This window comes from Nipponia nippon, unplaced genomic scaffold (genome assembly GCF_047370975.1).
Source record: "Nipponia nippon isolate SJK-2023a ecotype South Korea unplaced genomic scaffold, ASM4737097v1 scaffold_9, whole genome shotgun sequence".
In the NCBI taxonomy this organism is placed as follows: domain Eukaryota; kingdom Metazoa; phylum Chordata; class Aves; order Pelecaniformes; family Threskiornithidae; genus Nipponia; species Nipponia nippon.
The window spans coordinates 28,029,375-28,045,520 of NW_028262413.1; the positions used below are offsets into that span (position 1 = coordinate 28,029,375).

The 16,146-nt window shown below is 53.3% G+C and overlaps 1 protein-coding gene across 3 annotated transcripts in view; it reads left to right on the top strand.

Moving 5' to 3' along the window:
• LINGO1 (leucine rich repeat and Ig domain containing 1) overlaps positions 1 to 16,146 on the top strand; it is a 166,292-nt gene that overhangs the window by 14,097 nt on the left and 136,049 nt on the right. The window contains exon 2 of one of the 3 annotated variants that reach the window (XM_087744674.1): positions 1,350 to 1,513. The gene's annotated coding sequence lies outside the window, so the exon portion shown is untranslated. Of the gene's footprint in view, positions 1 to 1,349; positions 1,514 to 14,188; positions 14,301 to 16,146 lie in introns of those variants that run through there. The other 2 variants (XM_087744676.1, XM_087744675.1) reach the window with 2 other exon arrangements.

A 16,146-nucleotide genomic window follows, 5' to 3' on the forward strand; every position in this document is an offset into this window, starting at 1 on the left:
TCCAGTGCTGCAGGTGTTAATTACCGAGCCCTCATTAGGGTTGGCGGAGTTGTCTTCCCTGTGGAATAGGATCCTCCTTGCTTGCCTTCCCCTACGCCGTCTTATTCTTTGCTCTCCTTTTGCAAATTAGCGCAAGGACCATGATCAGCAAACAAATTTGCAGCAAGCGTATGGTGGGCTTGGAGATTTGGAAGAATCCTTGGCAAATATTTGCCAGCCTCCACCGCAAACCTCGTGAATACTTTTCATGACTGAGAGATGCTGAGTGTAACTGGCAACTTGGGCTAGGATGCCAGACCTCAGGTTGAGGATGACTGCTGAAAAATACCTAAGCTACCAGCACTTGCTTCCATCCCTCCTCCTCCCTGCCCTCTCACTGTGCAGTGTGGGGATATCTTAAGATGTGATACACTTGACTGCAGCTGTTGCAGGATCACATCATTCCCATTAAAAGGTGGCTGCGGCTAAATACCATTTGCTCAGCGAGGTCTAAAGCAGTGCCCTTTGGAGTAATTGGGAGACGCGGCCCCTTTTCTGAGGATGGGAGAGTCTATTTTTCAAGGCGCCATTGCTTTATTATTAATTTGTTAAACACTGACTGCTGAAAAGTGTTTGAGACGCAAAAAAGGATGTAAGCTCTGCCTTGGGGACCTCACTGCTAAATAAATGTATTAAATCAAACCCATGCTGGAGAGGATAGTGCTGCACGAGAAGGTGAAGCTGGTTAGAGGAGGGGTGAAGGTGCCACCTCCTCCATCAGAAAAGGGTCTTGCTTCTCTTTCAGCATCGAAGTCAGGAGGAGCGCTCGCAGATCAGCAGGTCAAGGACCTGCTTTCTTGTAGTATTTCAGAGGTAGCAGTGGGACCCCTTGACTTGGGAGCAGAGAGGAGAGCTCCCCCAGCCTCATCAGACCCTCAGCTGGGCCCGTTGAACTGGGGGGGTCCTTCCCTTGCATGTTCTTGACTGTGTGCATCAATGTGGGCAGGGGGGCTGCTTGCCCAGGCAAGCTTGGGCTTTCTCTCCCTCCCCACCAGTGATGCTGGAAGTACAGTACCACCCTCTGGGAATATCACCCTATGCCTGGCAGGAGCTCCTCAAGGGGTGCTGGACCTCTTCAGGTATCCACTTAGTGTCCAGAGCTGTGTGAGACCAGAGAGGTTCCCACCTAATTCTTGTTTACTTGATGATAGGGAGGGAGGAAATAAAAGCAATATAGAAAAAAGTCAATGTTTAAAGTTCTTCACCTTCCTAACTTTCAAGTCAAACTTGCTGTAGGGTCGGGTTTACTTGGTGGGTGCTCAAGGCCGTGCGTTCCCAGCCTGATGTCTCCTGTGCCTTCTTACCCGCAGCCCCCTGCACCCGGGAGCCATGAGCCGCCCGCAGAGCCGCCGGAGCAGCTCCCCGGCCGCAGCCCCCCAGTGCTGCTAGGCTTCCCTGCTCCCTCAGGAAGGTGCCTGTCGCTGGCAGGGAGAACTGGCTGTGCCTGCACCCAGCCTCTCGCATCCCTCCCAAGGTAAGGACCGCATCCTTTCTGTCTGTGAAAAGCAATGGGTTTGCAAATGCAAGCAAAAGCCGGGTTATTTCTTGGGTCATTGCATCTCCTGCCTTGCCCAGGTGGGCACTGTTCCCTGGGCAGCGTGCGTGGCTGCCTGCATGCAGTTTGCCCCTCTCCACCTCAGCTTGCCAGGAGGGCGAGGTGCTGGGTCAGGGGTGAGAACTACCCTTGTCTTTAAATTAAAAGGTGGTTTTGAAGGTGGAGTAGCTCCTGATGTCACCCATTGCTTGCAGACTGAATCCCATCTGTGAATTTGCTCGTAGCTTTAGAATTGCTGCTGGGATGTAGGCTGGGCTACTGCAAGGAGCCGGGCTTGGGTGGGACTGGCGCCTTGCGACTGCCTTGGCTTCCCTGATGTACTTCTGAGGATAACTGTCTATAATTTGCCTCTTAACGATGCTCTGGAGGCTTCCCAAGCACACGCTGCCTTTCCTCACACTGTAAAAGGTCTTTGGGCTATTTTGGAGGCTTCCTGTGGCAAGGGAGCGAGGGGTGGCTGTGGGGGTTGTTTGAGAGGAGGCTGAGCCACTCTCCCAGTGAAACAACCTCATCTGCTCTTTGCATTTTGCAGTATGGGTTTTTTTAAGGCTAAACAAGTAGAGCTTGGTTTGCGGGGAGTGAGCCGGGGCTGAGGCTGATGCGGGGCTAACCACCCTCCCGATGGGCACAAAATCGGTGTTCACAGCTGAGGAGTGGCAATCAGGTTTAGAAACCAAAACTCAATTTCTGGGATTGTTTTGGGTTTTGAGATTTTTGGGCCTCTTGTTTTCAAGCTTCTCCGTGCAAACAGAGGCATCAGCTGTGTGTGGGAACATATGGGAATCGTGATTTCTCCATGTGTGTAATCCCCTGCACAGGGGAGCTGGGACCCAGAGGAAGATGTGGATGTCACCAGCCTATTGCAGGGTGGGCATGGGCACAAGACTCCTGTTTCGGGAGATCTGCGAGAGGGTCGCAGTGGCCCCAGTGAGCTAAAGAACATAAGTTAGAGCTGGGGTCTGGCTTGTTGTGATTCCCTTTGGGAGCTCCCTGCCCATACCTCTGGAGCTGGGATCAGCTGGGATGCTCCAGCCCTCCAGCTGGGGAAGCAGGGGCCAGTTAGCGCTGCTAAGGCCGACATCCTCAGCCATAAATATCCAGCCCTCTCTAATCCTCCTGGTAGCTGCAGCACTGCTGTTTTCCTAAGAGTTATTTGACTCTTTGTGTTGCACTTCTCAGACAAATGGCTTTTAAATAAAACCCTCTGCTAACTCGTTAGGCCTCCTGTCCAGGTCACTTCCTGCATGGGTGATATATAGGGCTGCTTTTAACATTTTATTAACTTTAAATCGCTGGGGCCAGTCAATTGGAGTCTATCCCATTAGCTGTGGTGAGTGGCAGACTGGGGCACCAGGCTCTCCTGCAGCCTCCCTCGCTTCTGGGGAGGCCTCGATGCTCTGAGAGCGACCATGGGGCGAGAGATGGGAAAGAACAGGAGGAGGATTCAGATAAGGAAGAATAGATCTGGGATGAATAAGTGAATTGCATAAGGGTTAAGGAGATAATGGGGCTTGTGATCATATCTGGGGAGCTGGCTTATCTCCTGCCATTGGTACTTGTTTTCTCGGCTGCATGCCCTGCAGCGCGTGCTGGACCATGCAGCGATGGAAGAGGAGCATCAGGGCTTGGTAAGGAGGTGGCTGCTCCAGACTGATCCCAGCAGAGCATTGCTGCTGGAGCATTCCGGAGCACCCACCCTGGGTAGCATGTGCCTGTGTTAAACCCCTCCTGTAGCAGTGCCAGAGACAAAGCCTTCCTCCTTGCCTCCTGCATGCACAAGCCCCTTTAGCTCCTGGCATCCCATCCAATCCAGTGGGCTGCTCCCAGGGAGCCTTGAATCTGCTTCCCTGCCATCTCAAACCCTCCTCTGCAGCTCCTTCTATCTGAGCAGAGCCAGCTCTGGACAAGTCCTTCAGTCCCTGGTTGTGGGGTGAGCAGGGCTGGGCGCAGCCCCAGCACGCAGGAGGCTGCTGGGTGCCGCTGGGGGCTGAGCAAGCGGAGACTGCTCCGGCTGGGAAATCCAAACGAGACGGAGGTCATAAGTGATGTGAGGCTGCAGCAACAGCTTTGATTATCTCTGGTTTTGTTGCTGCTCTCCCCCCGTGCCCTGTCTTTGTTCCACCCGTGCTCGGAGATGTTATTCAGTGGAGTTTTCCAGCTCTTGGTAACAGGGGAAAAAAACCCAGAACTTCTGCACAACCAAAGCTAATGAGCTCTCTCTGGAAACAAAAGCATCCTGAGGACAGCCTTGCCATACAGAACAGCCCGTTCTCTGTGGCTGCTCCGGCCACTGCCTCCGAGTGATGGCCCAGCGCGGGGCTGTTGGGAGCTGAGCAGAGCTGTCACCTCCCATCCTTCCCCCCAGCCATCGCTCATGTGAGGCATCGAGAAAGCTGAGCCATGGTTTGCTCCTCTGGCAGAGCTCTGCTGCGAGGACAGGGATTTGGGAGCACCCCTGTGCTGTCCAACACCCTTATGCAGACACCATTGCCTTGTGCATGCTTGCAGGACAGGGGACACACATACCCACAGGCCAGGACCAGCTTTAACTGGCTTGGAAAGGGATTTGGGTAACATCCTGGCTCTCATCACCCATTCCCCTGGGGTGGATGGGCGTAGGGAGATGGGCCAGCCAGGCTGCAGCCCCACGTGCCTGCAGGGAGAGCAGACCTGCAGTCCCCAAGGGCTGTCGGGGTTGTCAGGCATACGGCCAGGAGGGAATTTATCTTGCAACAAAGCCGGCATCTGAAAGCCATCACTTCTGATGTGCCCATGATTTGCTGAAACCTGCGTCTCCTTTGTCATATTTCTGTCTGTCTCTGCCTCAAATCCCAGAGCAAAGACTGAGAACTTGCTCGCAGAGAGGAGTGGGGTTTTTTTTTCCTCCACCTTTAAATATTTATTCTGAGCTCTCAAGATACACATGCTGTGATCTGGGGAGCCTGCCTGCATGCTGGCAGTGTCTCCTGCATGGCAGGGCGGGGGGGCTGGCTGCCCTTCCCTCCGGGGAGTGCACGCAGAGCCTTCCCCCTCCTCCTGCCGCTGCTCCTGTGCAAGAGCTGGGTCCGAGAGGAGTGATGTGGGGTGTTCACCTCTTCCCACGCACGTGCTCACATGGGAACAGAACCCAAGGCCCACTAAAGTGCTGTGCAAAGAAGGCCTGGGGTTGTGAGCTGTGTTTTTGGGGAAGGGGCTGAGAGAGAGGTAAAAGCAGCCTGGCCCATCTGGCGAGCTCCATTGCTGGGGTGGCACATCCCAAATGGCACCCACCCCTCCGTACCCTGCCTGACTTTCCCTGTCAGCACACAGAGCTGCCGCTGGAGGCTTTCCCTCTCATCTTTGCAGCTTGTCCTGGGCTCTCAAGGTCGTGCAGGTAACCAGAGCGATGCTGCCAGCCTTGGCTTTGCAGCCTGAGCTGCTGTGCTCAGCTGTGGCTCTGGGTCTCCTTCCCTTTTGCTTTTCTTGCTCTACTTTTCAAAACCTTCCTGCTGCCACCGCTTGGGTACACAGATTGAATTCAGGGAGAGTGGCCCCATGCTGCTGGGATGCACGTGCCCGACATGCTGATGAGGAGCAGGGCTGGTGCTGGGGAGCAGTGGCTCTGCCCTGGGATGTGCTGGGCACTGAGGGGCTGTGCCAGAACACAGCCACGCTGCAGATGTGGTCCTGTGTGTCCCTGCAAAAGGGGAGATGGAGTCCCAGCTGGCTGTGAAGCAGCACCCTCCAGCACTTCCCTGGAAGCTGTTTATCCTGCAGAGCTGGCTCACCTCTGGCTTGGCCACAGAGGTGCCTGGACCACGGGAAGAGGGGATTTTGCATCTTCTCCGTGCAGCTCAAGTATGGTGGTGTTAAACTTCTAGGAGAAAAGCTAGGAGCTGGTTTCTCAGCAGCTCTGCAGGGGATGGGAGGACGTCTGCCTTTCCAGGTGAGCACACAAATTGCTACCTCTGCCTCCAGCTGCTGCAGCCCAGGCGACCTGCTCAGCAGCTGGCACTCATCAGCAGACTGGCTTGTCCCTGGTCCCCCCCGGCGGTGCCAGCCACGGGCTCCCTGGGACCTGTAAGCATGTGGGCACCGAGGCAGAAAATCCTCTGCAGAGGCCTAGGATTGGATGGCAGGTGCAGCTCTGCTGGGAGATGCCTTGAAACCAGCACGTAGCCAAAGGCAAGAGGAGGCAGAGGAGACAATAGCTGATATAGTGGGATTTTTTTTTTTTAGGAGAAATAAATGCAAGCCAGCTCACTGGTACAGTGCTAGCACTGGAAAGCTAAACTCCAGTAAGCTGCAAAGCAATGAGGTTGGGACCATGGAGGTGGTTTCCTGAGCTGCTTTTCCCACGCCTGCCTGCCCTCTGCCTGTACCTGCTACAAGCTGGCAGCAGGACCAGCCCTCTCAACTCTCACTGAATTTCAGACCAGAACAGCCTCATTAGCAGGAAAAGTTTCCCCGAGATAAGTTACCTCTGCTGTAAGAAATGCAATTATCTCTCTTCTGCTGCAACTGTGGGCATTGAAGTTTGTTGCTCTTACACCGTGTCCTCGCAGAGCTCTTGTGCACAGGAGGGCGCCGCCAGGACAAAAAAGTTAAATTATAGCAAGGACATTTTTGAGAAAGAAGCTCTCATTATGGGTTTGTTCCCGCTTGGCTGTCTCATTGTGTCAGAGCCGCTGCACCCATGCAGAGGGATGCCACCCCTGCCTGCCCCTTCCCTCCTGCCTGCCCTTCCTGGCACCTGCCTGTGCATGGCTTGGTTGGGGTGGTGGCTGTGAGTGGTTTTTACGGAAGGCGGAGGAGATGTGCTGCGTGCCGGGCTCCTGCTCTGCCTGTGCCCCTTCCTCCTCGCGGTGTCACCCCTTGCCCAGGGCTCCAACAGCCCAGGGCTCCCTGGCTCTGGTGGGATTCTTTGCCGAGCAACACGTCTGCAGGAACGAGAGTGCCAGAAGTGCCTCCTGGGAGTGAAAATATGAGGTCTGAGACTTGCAGGAAACATTTCCTTAAGATTCAGGTTTATTCAGTCATCGGTCATCTGACCTAACAAAACCCTATGGCACTTCATGAGCCATGGTGAAAGCTCCCAGAGCACAGGCAGGGGAAGTTTGCAGCTGGATGTTGCAATAACTTATTAGTGAATGGTTGGGATAAGTCATATTTCATAAAATCAGCCAGGAAAAAGATTGCTGATTAATTCTTTTTAATAAACAATGGTGAGCAGTGTGTCTTGGTTCAAGCCAGACTGACTTTTACAGTGATTCATGGATTTTTCCACAGGAAAAAATCACTTTTGTGGGGATTGCTGGTGCGCGGGGTGTCTGCTTGCCTCCGTGAGTAATTCCCCCCCTGAAAGCACCGGGGTGTGGAAAAACGATGAACTTCTCTGCGGGAACTGCAGGGGGGACTTGAGAGGGAGGAAGGGTGTGCTTGGCTCTACCACTGTAGCCGATGACTGTATCCTTTTGAAGAGCACCGCAGGAGGTGGGGGAGTGGGAATTTCACCACCAGAAATGCTGAAGGAGGCAAATCTTGGGGAAAAAAGAGCAGAGCCGAGACATCTGTGCGTGCCGTCCTGGGCTCGCTAAGTAAGGTTGGCTGGGACCAGCTGATGCTCCCCCTTGCAACATGCTGCAGTGCTCCTCTGGCAAAGCAAACACCTGAGGAGAAGCGTGTCCCAGCATCGTTCATTTCTATTTAATTTCTTATTTTTTTTTTTATTTCCAGCACTTTGGCTTTGTGCTGGAAGCTGGCCAGCCTCCGTGGTCCTCCGTGCCGCTGGGATCCACGGGTCCAGGGCGGGAGCGTGCACAGGAGGCGGCAGCGTGCGGCTGGAGGTGTAGCATGAGTCTGTGTGATGCTGCTTTTTTAAAACGGCCAGAGTGGGATGGGGAAATGCCGGGCGAGGCACTAGTCATAGGTGTGAGCAGTGCCTGCGCCTCGGAGGCGGTGCTGGGGGCGGCGGCGGCCCTTGCTGCGGCGTTGAGAGTTGTTTTTTAGTTTGGAGCTGGAAGCAAAAAAAAAAAAGTAGTAGTTCTGCTAAGCCTAAACTTGAAACTTAATTTGGTTTCTTGGTGACGTGTTTTTGACTGTTCTTGGTGAAAAATGCAGGTATTTGGCCAAAACCTTGAGTTTTCCAGCACAGGAAAGGAAAGGTGGCACCACGGCAGGAGATGCTTGTGTGGAGATGCAGTTGGGAAGGAGGAAGAAGAAGTCAGCCTGGAGGCTGGTCCAGCCCTGGGAAGCCACAGGCAGGCTGACACATCCCGTGGTGCAGTAACACCCCACAGCAGGGTGGATCTGCCCACCAAATTCCCACCTGGGTCCCCTGTCCCCACAGCCACTCCATGGCATTGCCAGGGGCTGCGTTCCCAGCCCAGCGTGCCACCTCCTCCTTCTCCAGCCCTCCCTCCACCATGGTCCCCATCCCATATTCATTATGATGCCCGTGTACTTCTCTAAGCCCAATATACTTTGAATTACTGCTCATCTATTCCTCTTGACATCCTCATACTCATAACTAGGAAGCCTGCGTTACCCATTTGCACATCTGTCAAACTGCGTGTTCCTTGGCCATTTCCAGAGATACATAAAATTGCCCGTGGTTATGACATTATTGACAACTCGCCCCATCTCCTTCCCCCTCCCCGAGACCAAATGGCTGCCTCGCTTTATGAGGATTGATATTTGGGCAGTAAATATTTTAGCGCCTCATCTGATGAGTGTGTCTGTGCGGGTGAATACATTTCTCGCTGAGGACAGATGTTGGAGCTATCTTCATTGGAAATGCAGGGCCTTGGCTTTCTCTCTCCAGCCGTTGCGGCATCTCTGTCATCTCTCTCCAGCCCCCCAGTGCTGCCTGTTCCCGGTGGGAGGAAAGGGAATTAGAGGGAAAAGCCAAGCAGAAGCTGCCTGGAAGGACTAGGGCTGGCTGGGCTGGCAGAGCTTTGCGAGGGATGTTGGGTGTCAATGGCCCATCGCTGCAGCATCCTGATGCTGGACTCCCCATGTCCATCAGCAGCAGGATTGAATTTCTACGGGCAAAGCGTTTTCCTTTCCCAAACCCGGGGAAACCACCAATTCCTGCTGTGTTGGACAAGTAGTTCCAGCCCTTTTGAAAAAAAGATGACAAGCGTCAGGTTGTCTGTGGTTTCCAAGGGATATATTTTGACTCAGCTGTTCTGAAAAGCTGCTTCATCTCCAAAAGTTTCAAAACGCACTTTGGTAAATGCCTCTAAAGAGGAAACAACTTGGGAACAACACAGCCTGGGTGACCTGAACAATTTTTTTTTTATCTTGCTGAGAAAAGCAAAGGAGCCCATTTTCAGTTCCTCAAAATGATTTGCTCTCTTTTCCTTCAATCAGCAAAACAAAAAGTGTTGCCTGATTCCTAGGGAAGAGCAAAAGCAGATGCAGCTCCTGCAGAGCGAGCTGGTGCAGTGGGAGCAGTGCTGGGCTGGGCTGCAGCTGGCTGCAGTTGGGGTGTCACAGCTGGGCTTGGGCTGGCTCTCAGCTGTGGGCATCAGGAGTCAGGCAGCTTTTAAAGTACATCTGCACTTGGGCTCTCTGGGAGTTTTGCTTGTGCTGCTAAGTCAAGTTGTCCTTGCACCCAGATCCGAGCCTGGGCTGGGACCCAGGTCCCTTCCCTGCAGGGAGGAGAACGGCGCAGGCGTCTGGCACAAGCCCTCTCCCCTCCAGCAGGGTTGGAGCACATGCAAGCCAAGTCAGCCCATGGGTCCACCCGCTCTGTGCCTTCTTGTTGCCATTTTGCTGCATTTTTTTCTCTCTGATCCTGGAGTGAGTGCATTGAAATATGTAAAAAATCAGCTGCCTGAGGGTGGCTTTGTAACCACCACTCCCCGTCGCAATTCCTCTGAGCCTTTGCTGTGAGGGCAGGAGTTTCCTGGCTCCGAAGCGGGGTGCTGCGTGCCAGGCTGGGACCCTCCACCGGGGGGACTAGGGCAAGGTGAAGCGGGGGCTGCCGGGCTGGCACCCCCGCCAGCACGTCACCCGAACACCGGCTGTTCCCAGGGCGTGGGTTTCCTTTCCCCACCCTCTTCGCTTGCCGACGGGGTAGCAATGTGCAAAGGGGACTCGGCAGCATCGCTGGATGTTTAGGGGCAGGGAATAGGATGGAGCATGTCTGGGTTCTGCTGCTTGGGCTTTGAAGCTGTTGCATAGGCAAGGGGGGTGTGCAAGGGAGTACGTGGACTTTCAGGGGTGCCCTTTGGGGCAGAGCCCGTCAGCCACCTTCTTGGGGACCACTGTGCTGGTGCTGGTGAGTGCAGGTGGTTGCTGGTACCACAGTGCCGGTGTTTGGTACCGTGGAGTCCATTGCAGCTCTCACATCCAGTTTGCTCATGAAAGGAGAGATCTGTGACATCGAGGAGCTAATCGGTGTGGGACAGATCTGCAAAAGTCCTGGGGAGAAGAGACGATGTCCAACTCTGCTTGCAAAGGTTTTTGTCCCCATCTCCAAAAAGCCTCGCTGCAGGAGCCGCGCACCGAGGTGAGGAGTTCAGTGGCCTCGTTTACTCGCTGATGAAGGATGCTGTCCTGGCCCTGGCCAGTCTGGTCTTTAATGGCAATATAGTATCTATTTATTTATGATTTCCGTGGGTGGTGTTTTGGATGATCTATTGAGCCAGCGTGAGATATTTTGAGGCACGGTGAGATATTTTAAAAACATCTCATCACTCTGGAAATATCCATGGTGCGATAGCTGCGTATTAGTCATTTGGAAAGCGAGTGATTTCAATGAAAGAAAAAACATTTCATCTTGTCAGAGCATTTTCACTCACTGTCTGCCAGGCAGCTGCTGTCAGTCTTCAGTCTCTGTGGCTGGTTTTACTCTTCTCAGGCTCTGCCTTTTTATTTTGTTTTCTAACAAGAAATAAAATAAACCCTCTAATGGATATTGGTAGCTATGAACTCATCAATTGTCAGTAAGAAAGAGCCTTTAAAAAAATGCAATAAACCCTCTTTGCACTGGATTATTTCCAGTGGGATTATTTCTCCCGGGGACTATCTCCATTTGGAAGGAAAAACTCCTCCTCCAGGTATTGGACCTTGAACAAAAGCCCCTGCTGCCGACATGATTTATCCCCCTGGATAGTGGGAGTAACTCCAATACTCTCGCACACCAGCTGGGGATGCAGAATTAGTCTCACGGAGAACAGGATGGTTTTCTCCTAGGAGAAAAAAAAATCTGTAAGAAAACACAAATGATGAGGCCCCATCCTGCAAGGGAAAACAGCACAAAGCCGTTCAGCAAATCAAAAGCCAAATGAGCTGTAAAAAAACCACCACCATGGTAGGAGAGATTTTCACTTGGAGGGAATCTGCCATAAATCACCTAATATTCAGCTTTGCACTGCCATTTGGGAAAACGTTCATCATATTCTACTAGTCTCTGCTCTACTTTATGTGTATCTATAGCTGGGGTTTCTATAGCACAGCCCACGCGCCCTGGGGAGGAGGCGATTCGGCCGAGATGCTCCCATCTAGTTTGATCATTCTCCATAATCAGGCTAAGAGTAATTACACTGTAGTTACGCTGTGAGTACTATGCACTGTTGCTTTGCAGGACACAATTGCCGTTGCCTTGTGCAACCAGTAGATAACTGCTTGAACGACTAAAAATTATCCCTTTGTGATTAAATGCTTGGTTGGTGTTTATACCTAGAGTTTTCCTGGGGTGCAGGATGCTCGAGCACATTTAAGGGCACCTCCAGGGAAGCCTGGTGAGGATGTTTTGAGCTGTTTGGGGGATGTTTCTCTGCTGCTGTGGCTCCCCCTTGGCCACCTCCTTTGAGGCTGGGTTTCCTTCGCACCCTCTGCCAAAGCCCTGCGTGCCTGGGCAGCTGCCTTCGCTGGGGCTTGCCTGCTCCTCTCGGCATGCTGCTGTGGTGCTGAGCTCTGGCTGCATCCCCATGCATGCCCACTCCACCTCCCGCCACTGCGGTCAGAGCGACTCCAGCCGGGGGTTTTAAATAGAAGCTATTAAGTAAAGAGCAGGAGAGGGCAGGGGGGAGGCAGCTGGGTCCCTCTGGGAGGATGCCAGCGCTGTCTTGGGGTTTAGTGAGCCCTGGTGTCTTGGAGCCTTCTCCCCAGCTCCCCTGGGATGGAACGGGCATTGCTCCCCGTGAAAGCAGGGGTCAGAGTGGTGGCTGCCCTAGACCAAGTGCCCATAATCCCCATCTCTCGCTAAAAGCTAGGCTCGGCAGTGGGGACTTGTAAGCTTTACAACTGTTGCCTTTTATTTCTGGCAAAGTCAAATGAAAATGACAAACCAGAGCCATTTCTTCCCTTTCACCTTTTCCCTTTCACGCCCACACTTGATCCAAAATATTCTTCTTTTGGTTTGCACTTGGAGCTTCCTTGCCAGACGCTCTTAATCCAATTAATAGAAGCCGACCTCTTGCATTTCTTGGCCAGAGGCAGGACTTATCACCCATAAGGTGAATCCTCTACTCTTTTGCCCTCTCGGTGTGGCACCTTCTGCATCCCTTTGCTGGTGGCGAGCATGTCCCCGTCCCGCGCCCTTGAGTCAGCAGTATGCTGCTGCTGCCGGCATGCTATTTCAGCTTAAAAAAAAAAAAGAAAGTTTCAGTATTTAAAGTATTTAAGCAGATGGGAAGCCACAAACTACAGTCGGTGGATGGAGCGTGTTTCATGACTAACAAAATATGCCAGGTAGGCCGTTCCACTTGAGATATTTTCAGGAATATAATCACTTTCACACATCTTCATAAATTTGCCAAAGTGTTAGTTTTCCCCCATATGGATCGGGGAGGATGCAGCATGTCATGACTGTTGCACAGCATCTTGAATGCTGTGTCTTCATGGTGGTTTTTTTTTTTCTTTCTTCCCCCCACCCAGGCTGTAACTGAAATAAAAGTTTGATTCCCCCTTCCCTGTAATTAGCGTGGGCAGAAGGTCATTGAGCGTTTCGGTGGGGGAGCTCCTTGGCCTCCATCCAAGGCAGGGCAGAGGAGGCAGCAGTTAAATCTCTAATAATTCCCCCAAAAAGGGCTGGGGTTGGGCTGGAGTGGTGCCAGGGATGCTGTCCGTGGCGGGGTACCAGCAGGTGAGAGAGGGATGCTCTAAGCGAGCCCCAAAGGCTGCATCCTTCCTATTGAGCTCCTTTGAATAGGTGCTCCAGCGTTGCACTGGGGTAAACAAATGCAAAATATTTTGAAGTCATTCAGTCTCAGCATTGGATTCTTTCTTTTCTTTTTGATATCGTGGCAAAATTAAATAAAAGGACCCGTTTTCTGCATGCTATTGATCTTTCACTCAAAATCTGGGCCCTTTTCCAGGAAAAATGAGCCCTTTTGTGAACAAAGAGACAGGCACCTTCCCAACAAAAGTCAGCTTTCAAATCCAATGTTCCGTGTGTTTGAAATTTCATGTTTCTGATAGGAAAATATCAATTTCACTGAAATTTGCAGAGAAAGGGTGTTGGAGGGTGGAGTGGGGAGAGACTGCTCCGAATGGATTGATGAGCACTTGAAGGCCAGATTGCTGGAGGGATTTAAAAGCAATGGGAAAAGTAACCTTGTCACTGATTTTGAACAGCTTGTGTTGTGAATCCAGAGCCAGGCTGGTGGGCTGGAGATGGCCCTGCTGTCCTCGTCCCTTGGGGACCTGGAGCCTTCATTGTACGCCCTGCACATGGCAGGAAGGCTCAGCCTGGCTCTCCTGACCAGGTCTCAGCCTCAGTGTTTTATACTCCCTTTTTTTTTAAAACGGTTGCTGCTGGGGCCGAATACTGAACTGCTGTAAGTTGGTGTTGCTCTGTTACCTTGTTTGGGTGCCCCACTGAGAGCTGTTTGCTTGTCTTAGACAAGCTGGGCTTTGCCAGCAGTGTTTTACAGGTTAAGTTGTTAAATCTCTGTAGCTCGTTTATTTGTTGGTAAAGCACTTGGGAATTGCTTGGGAGGGGACGTGTTATGCTCCCTTGGACTACGCTACCACGTGGATGCTCAGCTGTTGAGCAGGGCTGCCGAGCTGGGTATCCTAAACACGTTTATAGCACAGCCCATCGCTGCGACACCCTCATTATAACGAGGGGGGCTGCATTCACCTCCCAGTCCTGCTGCTGCATCCTTTGATAGCAAGTACATTGGTTTTCTGCATCTGTTTTCTACCTGTGCAGCAGTGATGCTCTTTCCTCACTGTAATGCAGAGGGGATGGAGGCAGAGCTGGCTCAAGGGCATCACTCCCAGGGCTGTTCATCTGGCACCCTGCTCATTCACCACTGCTACATAAAAAGTTTGCCTGGTGACTCTGAGCAGAGAAGCTTCTCGCCCCACCCCGATGGGGTTGCTCCTGGTGCTTTGATCCCTGGCTGCGTGTGTAAGCTTGCTTATCTTTGGAAAGCATGGCGGCGCTGACAAGCGGTGCAGGAGATGGGGGCTGTAGGTGGATCGTTTTTAGCAGCGCGCACGCATGGAGCAGACAGCTTGGGCATGTTCCAAAACACTTCCCACGCCCCCAGGCTGAATTTTAAGAAGCTGGGGCATCTGCACATTCAAAACGCTCCGGGGGGGGTGGGGGGGGCGGGAAAGAAGGAAAAAAATCCCAAAGGCAGGCAGAGCAGCCAGCGCGTGGAAGGGGCGAGCAGCACCCACAGGCTGATGTCTTGCTGCGGAGGGGAGTTTTGTTGCAAAGGCTGAGCAGTTCCAAGCCACTCTCTGGAGGGGCAGAGCACAGGTGAGCATGGAGCAGCAGCCACTGGCTTGCCTCGCGGCTGCTTGCAGGCTGATCTTGCTCTTGGTTGAGTGGGGGGAATGGGAAGAGGAGCTTGAGTTATCCAGGAACGGTGTCTGGGTGAGTGCCTGTTCCTCCCGTCCAGCTGGGGTAGTGCAGCCTCTGAGCAGCGCCCTACATTTGGGGGCCCCAGAGCCTTGCAGGAAGAGGGGGAGTGGTGGGGGGCAGAACTGTCTTCCTTACAGTAATGGGGAGCTGGGAATGAGCCCTGTACTTGTCCCATCTTGGGTGCTTCCAGGGGCTGCCCGGGATCTTGCCCGTTAATGGCAGGAGGTGCCCCACCGACTTCTTTTTGTGGGGCTGCAAGGCTGAGGGCAGCCCTGGAACGCAGGACCAGTGTCAACCCCTTCTGCATCTGCTGGGGGGGATGAAGCAAACAGGCAGTGGGCAGGGGTTGATGCTGGGAACTGCAAGCCCTGGGCTTGCACCAGCTGGCTATTTCAGCCCTATCCTGGGCTCCCAGGGGCAGGGTGGGACATACAGCTGGGGAGGGGAACCTCTGGGGGATGGAGGATGGAAGACAGCTTGTGTGTACAGTCCAGTGAAGTCTTGGAGCCCCTGGAGTGGTGATCTAGGGCTTCTTCTCTGAGTCCTGGTAGAGCTTTGGATAAGTAGCTTCAGGCTGTGAAAGTTGGGAGTCTTTCTGTGCTGGGTGCCCAGCTTAAGTGCTGAGAATAGCCCCAGTTCTTGCTGTTGCTGCTCCTTTGAGATCCAAGGTCCCTGGTCCTGGTGACATGGGGCCTCGGAGGTCTTGCACTGGAGCGTTAGGAAGGGATGGGTGTAAGTCTGGAGAGCCTGAGCTGTCCTCCGAGTTCCTCAGCTTACCGAGCTGGTCTGCACTCTGAGATCCAAGAATGGAGAGTGCGTCCATCTGCATGCTCCATCGAGATCCTATTCCTGCTGCCGGCGAGGAGGACGACTGCGTGACGTCCTGGCAGCCCTAAGCCATCCTTGTAGGGGTGTCTGGACTCCGACAGTTCCCTCCTATCTCGCAAAGCGCACGTCTGCTGGGCCAGGCACCAGGGGATGCTCCTCCCGGCGCATCACGTGCCAGAGGGGCATCTTCCCGGCGCTCCCCCATGGTTGCCTTCAGTGCTGCTCAGCAGACTATCACCCTGGCGTCTGAGCGACTTGTGCTGTGCCCTTCTGCAAACAAAGCGGGTGGCTTATTTAAACGTGACTTTTGCCTGGTGGCAGCAGCTGGCGGTGAGGAGATGGGGAAGCTGGTGAGGAGCAAAAAGGAGAGAAGTCCAGGCATGGAAAGCAGCCCTCCCTCTCCTGCAAGCGAAATGTCTCCAAGCTCCGGACTTTTTTCTTTTCCTTTTGGGAAGAGGAGACTTCTTGGGAAGCCTCCGCTTCCTAAGCGTCCTTCCCAGAAGAGACTGAAGCAGACTCTAAATTATGAACTTTGTAAGTCTCTTGGTATCAGCAGAACTAGTGCTCTCTGCCGTGTCCTCATCCCCCAGGTAGCCTCATGGCAAGGAGCAACCTCTTGGCAATGGATAAGTTTCTGGGGTCCTTCTGTCCTCTGTCCCTTGTCCCTTGGGTGGGCAGGGGTACCTTTGCATCTCTGGCATCCAAGGGAGGAGGACAAGGCCCTCCCGGCTGCGGTGCTAAACACAAAATGCTCTTCTGCTGTGCACCCCGGGGTGAGGAGGAGGAGGAGGAAGGCAGAGAGGGATGGGGACGGACCCAGAGTGCCCTGGGGGACTGGCTTATTCCTGCTAATTAGCGGTGTAACCAGCCATCGCATGGCCGGGCTCCTGGCAGATAATTACCTTGCTGGGTG